Source organism: Lagenorhynchus albirostris, chromosome X (genome assembly GCF_949774975.1).
Source record: "Lagenorhynchus albirostris chromosome X, mLagAlb1.1, whole genome shotgun sequence".
NCBI lineage: Eukaryota > Metazoa > Chordata > Mammalia > Artiodactyla > Delphinidae > Lagenorhynchus > Lagenorhynchus albirostris.
Genome location: NC_083116.1, coordinates 117653432 through 117669984, shown reverse-complemented (window position 1 = coordinate 117669984; position 16553 = coordinate 117653432). Strand labels below are relative to the sequence as shown.

General features: G+C 42.6%; 1 protein-coding gene across 2 annotated transcripts in view; it reads right to left on the bottom strand.

Annotated features, from left to right (window-relative positions):
• Positions 1-16553, bottom strand: part of RAI2 (retinoic acid induced 2) — a 388083-nt gene that overhangs the window by 116505 nt on the left and 255025 nt on the right. For both annotated transcript variants that reach the window (XM_060137085.1, XM_060137086.1), the window contains exon 4: positions 12062-12110. The gene's annotated coding sequence lies outside the window, so the exon portion shown is untranslated. The remainder of the gene's footprint in view (positions 1-12061; positions 12111-16553) is intronic.

Genomic DNA, 16553 nt, shown 5'->3' with positions numbered 1-16553 from the left:
AAACCAAAATAGAGTTATAGGTACAGAGAACAAACAGGTGGTTGCCAGAGGGAAGGGGTTGGGGGGAGGAGTGAAAGAGGTGAGGGAGATTAAGAGGTACAAACTTCCAGTTATAAAATAAATAAGTCAAAGGGTGTAATGTACAGCACAGAGGATATGGTCAATAATATTATAATAACTTTGTATTGTGACAGATGGTAACTAGACTTATCATGGTGACTACTTTGAAATGTATAAAAATATTGAATCACTGTGTTGTATACCTGAATAATATGATGTTGTAAGTCAATTATACTTCAATTAAAAACAAGAATGCTCTACCAATTGAGCACACATTTCCAGTTTACCATTCATCTTAAAAGGTATTTTTGCATTCCAAGTTCACATCTGTATACCTAGCGTGTCTTCCTTCTTCACTGCTCAGATCAGCCTTGCTGTAAGGTTTCTGCGCTTCTAGCTTGCCAGAAGTTCTCTAGTGCCTAAAACATCCACAGGCTCCCTTCATATGACGGTGAAGCCACTAATAGCCACGACAATAAACAGTCAACCAGGGCTTCCCTGGTGGCACGGGGGTTAAGAATCCGCCTGCCAATGCAGGGGACACGGGTTTGAGCCCTGGTCCGGGAAGATCCCCCATGCTGCAGAGCAACTAAGCCCGTGCACCACAACCACTGAGCCTGCGCTCTAGAGCCCACGAGCAACAACTACTGAGCCCGCATGCTACAACTACTGAAGCCCATGTGCCTAGAGCCTGTGCTCTGCAACAAGAGAAGCCACCGCAATGAGAAGCCCGCGCACCACAACTAGAGAAAGCCCGCGCGCAGCAATGAAGACCCAACGCAGCCAAAAATAACTAAATAAACCTAAACTAAACAGTCAACCATTTTAGAGGACAGCCTCGAGAGAGGACACTAGACTGTGTTTGGAAGCAAAGTTTGAGTGGCGGTAAGGCCAGCATGGAATTAATACTGATCCATACACTTTGGAATTAAAATACCTGTTAAAATAACTAGAGTCTTGTTTGAAACTTACAGAGTCACTCCGGTGGCCTTGGGTCTTGTGGGCCTAAGAACACTTGTGAAAATTATCATCATCTTCACCATCAATTTAACAGATGTTTACTGAGCATTTAGTAGGTGGGAGGCACTATTCCAAGCACTTTACATGTATTGACTTATTTAATCTCCACAAAACGCTAAGAAATAGGCATTATTATTATTACCCCTGTTTTATGCATGGAGGAGCTGAGAGATTAAATAAAGGTCACAGTGATCTTGATCTTGTGCTTACACCTCGAAGGAATGGCCGTACAGGTGGCCTTGTGGGAGCTGGAATGGAGTTGTAGGACCTTTCCATTGGTAGCTCATGGCTTCATGGCCGCCTTCTCTGGGCTCTGCCGTTTCTATGACTCTTGGACTCTGAAAAACTACGTGAGGCTCCATATTTGAAGAGGGATGGATAAGGTGACAGGCTTTTTTATTTCCTTTGTAAACTTTTGAAATTGAAGAATAACATACATAAAGACAGTGCACAAATCATAAGTGCACAGCCCAATGAATTTTTACAAGGTAAACACATGTGTGTAACCACCAGCCAGATCAAGATATGTAACAGGAGGCTTTTCTCAGGGCTCTGGAAGTGTTCCTTACCATTCTATAGTTCATAGGTCATGGGATCCTAGAAGACACTTTTGGGCTAACATGATCATTTTGCATAAACTAAACCCCATAGCAGTCAAGTGTCATGCAAAAGACCATGCAGTTAGAGAGCATCTGTTTTTTTGTTTTCTTTCGTTCTAAAAAAAAATCAAGAAGTTTTTATGTTGCTTAACTAAGTCAGTGCCTGTGGAGAAATCACCCCACCTCTCCACTTCCCCTATTTCTTTGTTCAGCATGCCACATTAACTTTTCCCTTCCCATTTTGTGCTCACTTTATGGTTAAACCATCTAGGATCATGAATTCTTCTGGGATCTCTGTGCCTGGTGCCCGAAAAGCTGGCTCTCCTCTCATTTCAGTAGCCAGTGACAGCCTGTGGACGTGTGATGACATCAGCAGAGAGCAGCTTTAGGGGGTGTGGGGAGAGTTTGGCTGGATTAAAGGGTCACTGAGAAAGGAAATAACCCTAAACGTCAGCAAAGGTTGTGCTTTTGATGCTTTTCCCAATTTGTATCTCGTTTTCAAGTTTTCTTTGTTAAACATGTATTGTTTTTATAATGGAAATAAATGTATTTCATAAAAGCCTATGATAGTCATGTCTAGCTAATACTTTCATACGTGTTCACTGGAATTGAACAATTAAGTAAATGGATGGCAGATGGTGGGAGCCAGGTTTCCCACTGTTGGAGTGGAAATTTACAGATCAGCCAGGGAGCTAGAATGATCCATGTGGTAATGGATTAGTTGGAGACATCGGTATGAACTCATGTTTAGCTTAATATAGATACAGATGGATATATAAAGAAATATTTATAGATATGTATGTATGCATGGGTTAGTATACACACATATATTTCTTTACTCTGTCAGCTGAGACGGCCTAAAAGGAATGACACTCCAGTAACAACAAAGCCTAGTGCCCAGACCTTGGTTTCTAACACCATTTTCCAATAAAAGGAACCAGGGCTCCTTGGAGAAATGGCAGATTCTAGGGCTGAGGCAGGAAATACACCATATGAGCCTAAGCATCTTGTAGAGCCAAAAAGTAAGGAAGTGCTCAGCTATACACACACACACACACACACACACACACACACACACACACACACACACACACACACACACACACACACACACACACACACTGAAGGGATTATGCCAAAGGGTCACAGGAGTCAAGTAAAAGAGCTCCCAATGGCCAAAGCTGGAATGATTTGAGTAACGAAATATATAAAGTAGTATCGGATTATGACCCAAAATGTAAAATAAATACCCCTGAAACCATACCGATATAAATGATTGAATATCTTAATAAGTGGAGAAGAGACAAGTTTCCTATGCAGAAGAATTCCAAATAAATTATGTAGATTCTCTCCCTAAAGGAGGTGGAGCCTCACTCCTCACTCCTTAGGTGTGAGCTGCATAGAGTGACTTCCTTCTAAAGAGGATGGTATGGGGCTTCCCTGGTGGCGCAGTGGTTGAGAATCTGTCTGCCAACGCAGGGGACACGGGCTCGAGCCCCGGTCTGGGAAGATCCCACGTGCCGCGGAGCAACTAGGCCCGTGAGCCACGGCCGCTGAGCCTGCGCGTCTGGAGCCTGTGCTCCGCAACAAGAGAGGCCCGCGCACCGTGATGAAGAGTGGCCCCCGCTCGCCGCCAACTAGAGAAAGCCCTGGCACAGAAACAAAGATCCAACACAGCCAAAAATAAATTAATTAATTAAAGAGGACAGTATGGAAAGGGGGGAAAACACTAACTTTATGGTGGAGAGACCTGGAAAAGAGACCTACTAGTCCTACTCTAGCCAGGTGACCAAGGCCAATATCAACAGTGATGAATCACGCTGACAGTATATACTGTTGATGAGATGTGATGCAAATGGCACTGCGTCACTGTGATCTTCCTCCCCAATCCATAACTCCACTCTAATCATGAGAAAAACTCAGCCAAACCCCAGGGTTGGGGGGTGAGGGTGGAATTCAACAAAATACCACCAGTGCCCCTCGAAACTGTCAGGGTCATCAAAAACCAAGTCTGAGAAACCATCACAGCCAAGAGGAGCCCAAGGAGATGCCATGACTATATGTAATGTATCCTGATAGCCACAGAAAGAGCATCAAGTAAAAGCAAAGGAAATCTGAATACAGTATGGTCTTTAGCTAATAATGATGTATTGATTGGTTCATTAAATGTAACGAATGTACCATACTAATGTAAAATGTCAATAATGGGGAAACTGGTGCAGGAGGCAGGTGTATGGAAAATCTTTGTACCATCTGCTCAACTTTTCCGTAAATCTAAAACTATTCTAAACAATAGAGTACAGTCAATTCTCTGTATTCTGACAGTTATGTTTTATAACTTCTCCGCGAACACTGAACTGGTGCACGTTGAGCCGTTACCCCTAGCTGAGAGCCTCTGGTCACAACATTTTCGGATCAATACATAAGCTTGTTTTACGTGTGCTTCTGTTTAAAGACACTTCATTTAATATACAATTGATTCATTAATATTAAATATCTGTGGTGAACAGCACTTTACCTCATTTCTGAACAAAGCTCATCTAACACATGTATTTTCTCCATAAGGCACATCACAGCCATCCTGCACTTAGGATCACTAGGCGGCACTTCAGCACTATGTTTGGGGAGCATTTTCAACAGTGATATCACTCACAAAAGGCACAAAAATGCCCAAAACTTGGCACGAAACAGACCACAGAAAGGACACTTGTTTGTAGTATGTGAGTGGCTACAAGAAGACAGAGCTTCCTCTCATTCCACCTCAGGTGGGAATGTGTGCACTGGACAACTCCATTTTTTTACCCTGTGCACATGCCATGCTCACGAATGACCACAAAAGTGTCATGAGTATTCATTTGGGGGTCACAAATACTTTTTAGTGAGCAGGTAAATTCATAAATATGGAATCCATGAATAATAAGGATCAACTGTATATTAATTTTTAAAAGCCTATGAACATGTTCCCCAATAGCCTAAGTTCTCTCCCTAACCCACTACAGGTTGCTCATTTCTGAATCTAACTTACTAAAATTTATTTATTTATCTATTTATCTATCTAGTTACCTGTGCTGTACCGTAGCCACATGTGGCTATCAGTACTTTAAACGTGGCTAGTCCAACACTGAGGTGTGCTGTAAGGATACACACCAGATTTTAGGACTTAGTACAAAAAAGAGAATGTAAGTTATCTCATTAATACTTTGAATATTGATTACATATTAAAATGATAATATTTTAATATAATTGGTTAAATAAAATGTATCATTAAAATTAACTTCACCTGTTTCTTTTTACTTTTATAATGTGACCACTAGCAAATCTAAAATTACACATGTGATGTGCATTTTATTTCTATTGGACAGTGCCAACCTGTATCATCTCCTGGGAAAATGAATTCCATCATAATATTTGTAACATAGGGAATGACATAGGACAATGGAATCATTTTATCCTTAGAAGGACTAGTCAATCCTCTCCTTTTAGGACACCGAGGCTCGGACAGGTGAAGTGCCTTGTTCAACTTCACACAGCCATTTGCTGGCAGAACAAGACTCAGACCCCAGTCTCCTGTCTTCCAGTCCAGGCTCTTTCCCCTTGACCTTCTCCCCTGTATGTCTCCACCCTGCCAATAAGTAAAACCAACAGCCTACATGATCCTTTAAGAGAAAAGCAGTGTTGGCCATTCCTGAATTGAAAGAGAACATTTCATAAAATCTTGCTAGATTTCTATAAGTAGGGCTACCAGATTCAGCAAATAAAAATATAGGATGCCCTGTTAAAATCTGCATTTCATGGAAAAGAATCTGAAAAAGAATGGATATAGGTATATGTATAACTGAATCACTTTGCTGTACACCTGAAACTAACACAGTATTGTAAATCAACTATACTTCAATATAAAGTAAAAATTAAATTAAAAATTTTAAATTTTACGTTAAAGAAATAAAATGAATAATTAATTATAAAACATTTGTATTTCATATAAATGAGAAATAATGTTTAATTATAAGCATGGGATATGCTTATACGTAAACATTATTCCTTGTTTATCTGAAATGTAAATGTAACTGAGCACCTGTGTTTTCAGTATAAGTATGTCCCATGAAATATTTCGGGACATATTTACACACAAGAAAAGTGTTTGCTGTTAATCTGAAATGCACATTTAACTGGTGTCCTATATTTAATCTGGAAACCCTACTGTAAAGCCTTTGAGGAAAGAACCTTTCCGCTAATTTCTCCCAGGCACTTAGGCACTTATCTTTCTGTGTTCCTCCAAGGAAGAGCCCAACCTGGTGAGTCACTCAGTGGCTCCGTAATAAACAAGGGAATCTCCAGACTTGCCTTCCCATCTGCAGGCTGTCTCGGCTGTCAATGCTATCTTTCTAAACAGCCAACTTACTGGGGAATCAAGCTGCAGATCTCAACTGTCCCTCCCAACCTTTATAATCAATCTGAGTTGGGCAAGACGCCAGCTTAAAAAAAAATGCACAGAACCAACTTTTGTAACTAGGGAAATAAGAGGGTAGGAAAAACCCAAGGAAACAGACAAGCTTTCCTTTTCTTTACAGAAGCTCTTCTAAATGTAACAGGCGACAATTGGTCCAAACACTCCAGCCATTTCCTGCACATGTATACACATCAAAGAGAGCACGGCAAGAGTCAATCGGATTTTGCATTTTATGATTTTGCTTTCCTTCATTGCTATTATTTTGTGGCATACTAGTGAGGGGATGATAGAAGTGGTCCATACAAGGTGCAGGCAAAAAGGGGGTACAGGTAATAAGAGAATTTAAAAACAATTTAATGTCTGTAGAGAATTTAAAAACAATAATAAAACTGACTAAAAGTTGTTCTGCTTTTTATTACCCCATGTGCTGACAATTGTAAACAATGTCGTTGATAAAATACTCCTCCCACTGCAACTTCCCTTCCCCCCAGAACCTTGGCAGTTCTGATATTAAGCAAGTCCATCAACTATTTTTAAAAACCCTGTTTTATGGAGCTTTGCTTTTTTTGCTGTTTGGGGCATGTATGTAGGAGGTGGAAGGAGAGGAGAAGAGCTAGATGGAGATGCTTAACCCATCAAACAGCAAGAGTTTTAATAAATGGAGATTCCCCTCTCATGCACATATCGGACTATGTCTTAAGGTTTCCAAGGACCAAGAGGCAATATTATAGTAAAAGGAGCACTGGAGAAGGAGTCAGAATACCTGGGTTCAAGATGCGGCTCCATGTCTGCATAGGTATGTAACTGAGGACAAAAGTTACAGCCTCTCTGAGCCTGTTTCCCTCCTTGTCAGGTAGATGCTCTGACCACTTCCCCCATCTGTCTACTCCACCTGCTTGTCTTGTGAAGCTAAGAGATAAAACATATAAAAGTGCTTTGCAAACTGCAAGGTCCTTTACCCATGTAAATCACTGTATTTATTGTAACAGAGACCAAAATAGCAGCTGCTTAAATAAGATAGAAGATCCAGTTCTCTATAAAAGTCCAAGCTCGTAGGCAGTTGATGGAGGTAGGATGACTTTCCTTCCCAAGGTCATCTAGGGACCCAGGTTCCTTCTCTGTTACTGTTCCATTATCCCAACAGGTGTCTTTCTTATCTTTTATTTATTTTATAAATTTATTTATTTTTGGCTGCATTGGGTCTTCGTTGCTGCGCGTGGGCTTTCTCTAGCTGTGGTGAGCGGGGGCTACTCTTCATTGCAGCGCAGGGGCTTCTCTTTGCGGTGGCTTCTCTTGCTGCGGAGCACAGGCTCCAGGTATGCGGGCTTCCGTAGTTGTGGCACGTGGGCTCAGTAGTTGCGGCTTGCAGGCTCTAGAGGTCACGCTCAGTAGTTGTGGCGCACGGGTTTATTTGCTCCGCGGCATGTGGGATCTTCCTGGACCAGGGCTCAAACCCATGTCCCCTGCACTGGCAGGCGGACTCTTAACCACTGTGCCACCGGGGAAGTCCTTTCTTATCTTTTAGATTGAAAGTAAACCACCACCCGACACAAACTCATTCTTACCCACAAGAAGGAGAAAAGAATAAGTGGAGGAACATCACTTCTGTTCCTTTCTTATTGGTTAAAACTAAGTTACACGGTCTCACACTGCTGCCACAGAGGCTGAGAAATATGCTCTGGCTGGGAAGCCATGTGTCCAGCTAAAACCTGAAGGCTCTACTGCTAAAAGTTGATAATGGATACGGTGGATAATATGCAGTTTGACAACAGGTATTGTCATTATTTTTCAGGCTAGTGGATAAAGAATTGTTCGTTGTTTTATTGCTCTGAGGAACGAGAGATGAAAAGCCCTATCTTTCCACTGTGGCTGATGAGGTTTAGATATATATCAATTTATCAATGCAAATGATCCTGGTTTAAATGAATGAATGGATTCCTAGAGCAGTGGATTTCAAAGCACTTTCATCGGGGGCCTGTGCGACTGGCTGTTCTCCTAGGAGAGCTCTTCAGTGTGAATTTGGACACATCTTATGAATACAGCCCTGTGCCTCTCGGGGACCAAGCCCAAATCCCAGGAGAAACACGGAATTTAGACCACCTTACCACTCTACTGACCCTATTCAGCGAGCTCCTACTGAAATAGTGGTACATCATCTGGTTAGTGCCTTATCATCCTCCAGCCCTTGTGTCACTGCCTCCATAATTAAACACAGACCATTAGCTATAACCCACTGCACCCACATCAATTATGCCAGTTTGGATAACAGCCACAGAAACCCTCCTTTCCTGTCTTCTGCCTCTCTGGAAATAATCCTGGTCATATCACACCAGTATAGGTAGAACTGCCTTGGCTTTTATAAGTTGTCAAATTAGCAAGGCTGCTATGCCATGATGGAGCAGAAGCATTGTTCTTCCATACACTGATTAAAAGGTAATTTAACCTCCTCCAAAGGTGGTCCAGCCAATCCCCAGCAGCACTGACATTGTGTTAATGAGAAATTGCTGTCCAGAGTGATAAATTAGCCTTCTGAGACTAGTATGCAAACCCATCTTCACTGGATGGCCCAACCTTAAAAAGCAAACTGGGTAGTTTCATCACCCTCTGCCCCCTTCAATTAAATGTGGAGGGGCTCATACACCGCATCTGAAATCCCAGAGCTGTGCAGATTAGAATACACACTTGTAGCCTCCTTAGTAATGCAAGCTGTCCCAGTTTGCTGCTTTCCTCACGAGTGCTAGGCTAAGGTGACTGTAGCTCAGCGGCTATAGGACTGTGTAATCCACCTCATTCCTTAGAGATAAGAAAGTTTACCCTGAGAAAGAAGAGAACGAAGCCAAACGGGCTCTCAGAATGTGCGAGGAGCCTTAGCATTCACTTAATCTAATGCTTTCGTTTTGCACGTGAGGAAACTGAGGCCCAGGGAGGTGAAATATGGCCAAAGTTGTAGGATGCTCAAGCAGCAGAGATGGACGAGGATCCATTTCCTCTGACAATGGGGTCACTGTTTTCTACCCTCCTTCACACATCCTACCAAACTGATGACCACCTGTACACCAGTTGTCACATCATCTAGAGATCCCCATTCCACCACCTTGGTTTTCTTCCCGGGTGAAGAAAGCACTCACCTTGCTCGAGGACGCTAGCCTGATTTCTTCCTGTGTAGCAGACACAGATCTCCACGCACAAACCTAGGTGAGCAAGAAACACTGTATGTCTTTACTTTCTAATAAAGAGACCAGCCCTGTCCTGCCAAGCAGGAAATTCAATCCCAAACATTCTTGAGGGCTCTTCCCCCACTCTTCCGGGGTGTCAAGGTTCTGGGTCTCAGAAAGTGCTAAGGTATCAGGGTGACCTTCTGAATCTCAAGGAGGTACAGAGGTATCATCAAGATGTCAAAGACCCAGCCCACAGGGCCCCTTCAGCTTCCCAGACTGCAGGTTCTTGTCTGTGCTGGGGGCTGGGGAATCCCTGGTTGGCTGGGAGCCTAGGCCTTGGTCCTCCCTCCCTCAGCTCTATTGTCTAAAATTGGCCTGCTCTCCTGGTACTGTCAGGATGAAGACTATAGGGATCTGTGGCTCGCCAGGCTTTCAGACACCTTTCCTGTTCCAAGTCAGAGGAATTTCTTTCCAGCCTTAGGGAAATCCTTCTTGTTCTCCTCAAAAATATGCTCTCTCTTGTCTCATACTCTAGGACGCCATTACAATTACCTGGAGGGACCCAGGTTTTTTGAAACAAATGCCAGGAAGGAAAATGTAAGTAACTTCTACCCTTTGTCCAGCCCCAAACCTTCACCAGGACAAGAAAGAAGAGTGGGGAAAGAAATGGAAAAATGCAGGGAGGGGAAATACAAATTACCTCTCAAAAAAATTATACTGCACCCAGTGACTGAAAGTTCCATGAAAGGACAAACAACCCAAACTCCGGTTCAGTTTTTCTGGGAGAAAGAATGCTGGGGGAAATGGTCCCAGCTTCATCTTGAAAGGAGCATGAAAACCATGAGATCATTTCTCCACAATGGGAGAGGCTACTACCTGCCCTAAAAACACAGCAATGACTGCACCAGCTCTCGGGCCTTCCTTACCACTTGATTGTTCCTTAACTCCTTGCCACCTGGCTACAGATGCCACCACTCTCCAAAACAACTCTGCAGAAGGTCCTCACTATCCAGTTGTCCAGTCCAGTGGCCAACTCTTTGTCTTCATCCTCTTTGACCTTCTCCTCCTCCCTGAAACTCTTTCCTCTGAGGGATGGTTGGTGACATCCAACCATTGGATCTTACTGGTTCACCCATTACCTTTCAGACCATGTTCTCTTTTATTCCTTTACTGGCTTTTCTTCCTTTCCTTTCCACTAATCAAAGGCATCTTCTAGGGAGCTGATCTCTAGCCGCTTCTATCTCTACTTAATCTTCCTCCTTGATTAATCCACTCCTACAACTTTCATTGTCTTTCAATCTACATCTCTAGCCCCACTCAATTTCTTGAATTCTAGACCCAGAATTCCAACTGTCTTTTGATTGTTTCCTGATGCATGTGCCACCAGTACCTCAAACCTGCCATGTTCAAAACCAACTCATCTTTCCTCCCTAAACCAGCTTCTCTTTGTGACGCCCTTGCTCCATTGATGCATGACCATTCTTCCAAACTTTGGATCCACCTTTGACTCCTCCTCTCTGTTGTCCTTACATCCAATACGATTTTAATCTAAATAGATTTTACCTCCTCAAATGGAACATTCCAGGTATTATACGACAAGTGCAGAATAAAGTGGAACTCTCCATCAGCACACCGTCTTTCTATTAATGCCATATAACATTAAATTAATCATGGTTATCATTTTGGCTTTTATCCTTCCAAAATTTCTTCTATACCAATAAGTATTTTTACATGAAAGGGATCACCCTGTTTTGGAACTTGTTTTGTCACTTATATCATGAACACTTTCCTATTCCATTAAATGTTCTTTTCTACAGTAATTCTCAGACTCTAAGTGTGTATTGGAAGTATCTGAGGGCACTTGTTAATAAAGTATTTCCCTGGATCCTCCCCCAAAGACACTCATTTAGTACTCTGGGGAGGGCCTAGGAACCTGTATGTTTAACCAGTATCCCAGAAAACTCTAATGCATAAAGTTTTCGGATTGCAGTTGGAGAAATACTGTTGGTAAAGCACAATTTTTAAGAACTGCCTCATTTTCTTTTGTTTACATTTACAATAATTTAGTTACCAATCCCCACTAACATGTATTTAGGCTACTGTCCAATTTTTTAATATTATTATTAGTTCTGCACTGACTTTATTTCTAGGCTTTCTCTTTACCATTCCCTCCACCCCCACACACATATAATTTTTCTTTAGGATAAATTCCTAGAAGTAGAACTTTTGGGTCCAAAGGATATGCAGTATCATAAGCTATATATATATGGTAATATATGCCATTATATTATTCATTATATAATTATATATAATATATTAACATTACAGTAATATAATAACTATAATACAATAACAAAATTAATGTTTTAATTACATGATATATAATGTAATAATATGTATTAATTTATATACGTCCAAGTGGGGTTTTATTTGGACCCTCACACAAGATTTACATTTATCCATGTTAATTTCATCTGGTTATATCTCACCCATTGCTTCAAGGGTCCTGATATTTTCATATCCCTACACTCCATTAAAAGTATTTGTTATTTTTCTAATCTCCTGCATATCTGATGTGTATCTTCTATACTTTCATCCAAATTATGGGTGAGAAACAGTGAACGGGATAAGACTGAGAAACGTCTTACTGCTCTACCAGAAACCTACATTACCTAGCACTCTTGCTCGTTCTTTACACATTAATAACTTAATTTTAATAGTGATTGGCTTATGATTCTCCATCTCGTCTTTAAGGTTGTAGGGACAGAACTCACCACATGTCTGCTGAAGTTCACATCCACTGCCATCGATTTCTTAACTGATCTGCCAACCAAAGGAGAAAAATAGGTGTACTGGTTTTCCATATTCATTTAATGAGGCTTAACACAGATTCATAATGCTGTAGTGGCATACAACATAAGGCTGTGTCCAGTTTGTGTGTCTGAGCATGGACTGGGGGCTCTGTTCATCCAAGCAGGGTAAAAGTGTTGATGGCCCCTCTGGTGGGGGAGGGAGAGAGCAGGGGGAGGAAACAGAAGGCAGGATGCAGTGGGCTCACAGCAAAGGGAAGAAATTGGGAGGTGAGAAAGGGAGAGAAGCAGAGGAGGGATGCAGGTTGCCTGGTACTGTTAATGATAGCAATAGTAATAATCTCTAACATCGATCAAATTTAGGAAGTGCCCAGCGCTCTGCTAAATGCTTCACACGGATGAACACATCTACTCTAACAACTCTGAAAGGTGAGTAATAGTATTATCTCTATTTTGCAGCTGGAGAAACTGAGGCACAGAGAGGCTGAGAATCATGCCCATCACCACAAAACCATTAAGTGGCATAACTGGGATTTGAACAAGGCCAACTGATGCTCCCTGTTAAGCATGTGAACTGCTCACCGCAGCACACAGCATGTGTCACACTGTGATTACATTCTGGCTACTATTATTATTGGTGTACATGTGTGTATGTGGGTACGTTCATGCACACGCACGCACGCACGCGAGCACACACACACACAATGGCCAGGAAGCGAACTGCCACTGCCTTGGTTGCGTGCACATAAATGAGTTAGCCTTGGGAGTCTCTCCTTATGCTTACCTGCAAACAGTATTTTGAGGAAATGGACATCTGGGTGGTACTCATACTGAGGATGACCAACTTGTCCCAGTTTTCCCCAGACTTCACCAGTTTTACGACCATAAGTCCCATGCCCAGGGAAACCTCTCTTTCCTGGGCAAACCGGAACAGTTGGTCACACTGTCCGTAATAATATGGAGAACCAACTGTATGTTTTGTTTTTTTCTTAACATCTTTATTGGAGTATAATTGCTTTACAATGGTGTGTTAGTTTCTGCTTTATAACAAAGTGAATCAGTTATACATATACATATGTTCCCTTATCTCTTCCCTCTTTCATCTCCCTCCCTCCCACCCTCCCTATCCCACCCCTCTAGGTGGTCACAAACCACCTAGCTGATCTCCCTGTGCCATGCGGCTGCTTCCCACTAGCTAGCTATTTTACGTTTGGTAGTGTATATATGTCCATGCCACTCTCTCACTTTGTCACAGCTTACCCTCCCCCCTCCCCATACCCTCAAGTCCACGGTCTAGTAGATCTGTGTCTTTATTCCCGTCTTATCCCTAGGTTCTTCATGACCTTTTTTTTTCTTTCTTAGACTCCATATATATGTGTTAGCATACGGTATTTGTCTTTCTCTTCCTGACTTACTTCACTCTGTATGACAGACTCTAGGTCCATCCACCTCACTACAAATAACTCAATTTCGTTTCTTTTTATGGCTGAGTAGTATTCCACTGTATATATGTGCCACATCTTCTTTATCCATTCATCCGATCACGGACACTTAGGTTGCTTCCATGTCCTGGCTATTGTAAATAGAGCTGCAATGAACATTTTGGTACATGATTCTTTTTGAATTATGGTTTTCTCAGGGTATATGCCCAGTAGTGGGATTGCTGGGAAAACTGGACAGGTACATGTAAAAGTATGAGATTAGAACACTCCCTAACACCATACACAAAAAGAAGCTCAAAATGGATTACAGACCTAAATGTAAGGCCAGAAACTATCAAACTCTTAGAGGAAAACATAGGCAGAACACTCTATGACATAAATCACAGCAAGATCCTTTTTGACCCACCTCCTAGAGAAATGGAAAGAAAAATAAAAATAAACAAATGGGACCTAATGAAACTTCAAAGCTTTTGCACAGCAAAGGAAACCATAAACAAGACCAAAAGACAACCCTCAGAATGGGAGAAAATATTTGCAAACGAAGCAACTGACAAAGGGTTAATCTCCAAAATTTAATAGCAGCTCATGCAGCTCAATAACAAAAAAGCAAACAATCCAATCCAAAAATGGGCAGAAGACCTAAACAGACATTTCTCCAAAGAAGATATACAGATTGCCAACAAACACACGAAAGGATGCTCAACATCACTAATCATTAGAGAAATGCAAATCAAAACTACAATGAGGTCTCACTTCACACCGGTCAGAATGGCCATCATCAAAAAATCTAGAAACAATAAATGCCGGAGAGGGTGTGGAGAAAAGGGAACCCTCTTGCACTGCTGGTGGGAATGTACATTGCTACAGCCACTATGGAGAACAGTATGGAGGTTCCTTAAAAAACAACTGTATGTTTTGTTATTTCTTCCCACTGAATACACAAGGGGGCATTGTAACCATTCAGTCATGCATTCCTCAAACATTTGTTGAGCGCCCAATTAGAGGTGTGACTGTTGCCCAAGAACCTAGCACCAAGGATGGGGCAGGGAAACAGGAAACTGAGAAACCTTCCACAATTCCCCATCAGAAAGAATAAAATGTGTATTTAAATAAACAAACACTTGCATAGCACTGACTGTGTGCCAACCAGTGAAATGAGCACTTTACATCCTAACTCACTTAATCCTCACAAATACCTTGTGGCACAGCTGCTATTATTATCATCCCCGTTGTAAAGAAACAGAGGCAAAGAGAGGTTAAGCACCTTGCCCATCACACAGCTGGCAAGTGGCACAAAGCAGGATTTGAACCCAGGCAGGCCCTCGTTGCTCCAGAATCCACGCCTTCAAACTGCTGTGCTCCGCTGGGAAAGGACTTTGAACCCCGGCAAGAACTCTGCATGGCCTCAGTCTCTCTTTCCAGCCCCGCTTAGGGGTTTTTCCCTCGCCTGGTGGTTCCTGAGCGCACATTAAAATCACGCAAGAAGTCTGAAAAATAACACTCATTCCCCGGGGCCCCACTCACAGAGATTTCGATTTAACTAAGTCACTCTGATCTGGACCTCAGGACTTTTCAAAGCCGCCCACAAGGATCTACTGTGTGGCTGGGTCTGAGAACCGAGGTGGCTAGGTCCTCCCCTCTAGCAAGCTGGGCTACCGCCAAGCCCAGTCCTCTAATTGGCTTCTCAAATGCTAATGTGCAAGTGAATCAGCTAAGGACCTGATTAAAATGCAGATTCTGATTCAGTAGGCTTGGGGTGGGGTGACTGGACCAGAAAGTCAGCATTTCTAACCAGCTCCCAGGGTTTGCTGATGCTGCTGGTACATGGACCACCTCTGGAGTACCCGTGGTTCTTAGACCAGAAGCCTCTGCATCCCCTGCTTGTTAGAAATGCAGACTCTCAGGCCCCATCCAACACCAACTGAGTCAAAATCTGCATCTTAATGCACATTCGAGTTTGGGAAGTGCTGCTCAAGCCCTGAGCTTCCCACAGGTGCTGGGAATGGGTTTCAGATGTGCCAAGGTACTGTCTCCCCTTAGCTCTCAGGAACTTGGTCAGTGACCTCCAGGGTCCAGCTGCAAGCAGCCTCACTGACCCCATGTGTATGCAAATATTCTAAGATTCGCCACTGACCACCATGGAGAAAAGAGTGAGAAATCCTGTTCTAATCGAGTCTTGCTGCCCCCTTGCCTCACACACACACTTCCTTTTTTAAGGAACCTCCATACTGTTCTCCATAGTGGCTGTAGCAATGTACATTCCCACCAGCAGTGCAAGAGGGTTCCCTTTTCTCCACACCCTCTCCGGCATTTATTGTTTCTAGATTTTTTGATGATGGCCATTCTGACCGGTGTGAAGTGAGACCTCATTGTAGTTTTGCTCACACTGTTTCTCCCAACTGGGTGGCCTCTGACCAACCTTACCTAATTTCTGAAGTTCAAGCTCACGTCCTAGCTCTTCTTCTATGGAACCATTCCCATTTCCATGTGGCCATTTCAGTCCAACAGACTTTTTTCTTCTCGTATAACAAACACATGATAGCGTTTCCTATGTGCCAGGCACTATTCTAAGCCCTTAACATTATTCATTCATTTAACTCCCATTTTACAGGTCAGAAAAACTGAGGCACAGAGCAGTGGGGTAAGTTTCAAGGTCACATACGTAATGAATGGTAGTGTCAAGATTCAAACCCAAATAATCTGGCTTCGGAATCACCACACTGAACCACAACACTAAGATTCTTCTTGCTGCCGTGGGACTTAGAGAAGAATTTGCAAAAGATACAGAGTGTGGACAGTGAAAGAAAAGATATTTGTTTTCCGTGGCTGCTGCAACAAAGGACTAGAAACCGGGTGGCTTTAAATAACAGAAATGTGTTCTTTCACAGTTCTGGAGACCAGAAGTCCAAGCTCACATGTCGGCAGGGTCACGCTCCCTTTGGAGGCTCTAGGGAAGGATCCTGCTTTGCCTCTTTCTAGCTACTTGGTGGTCGCCAGCAGTCCTCCATGCTCCT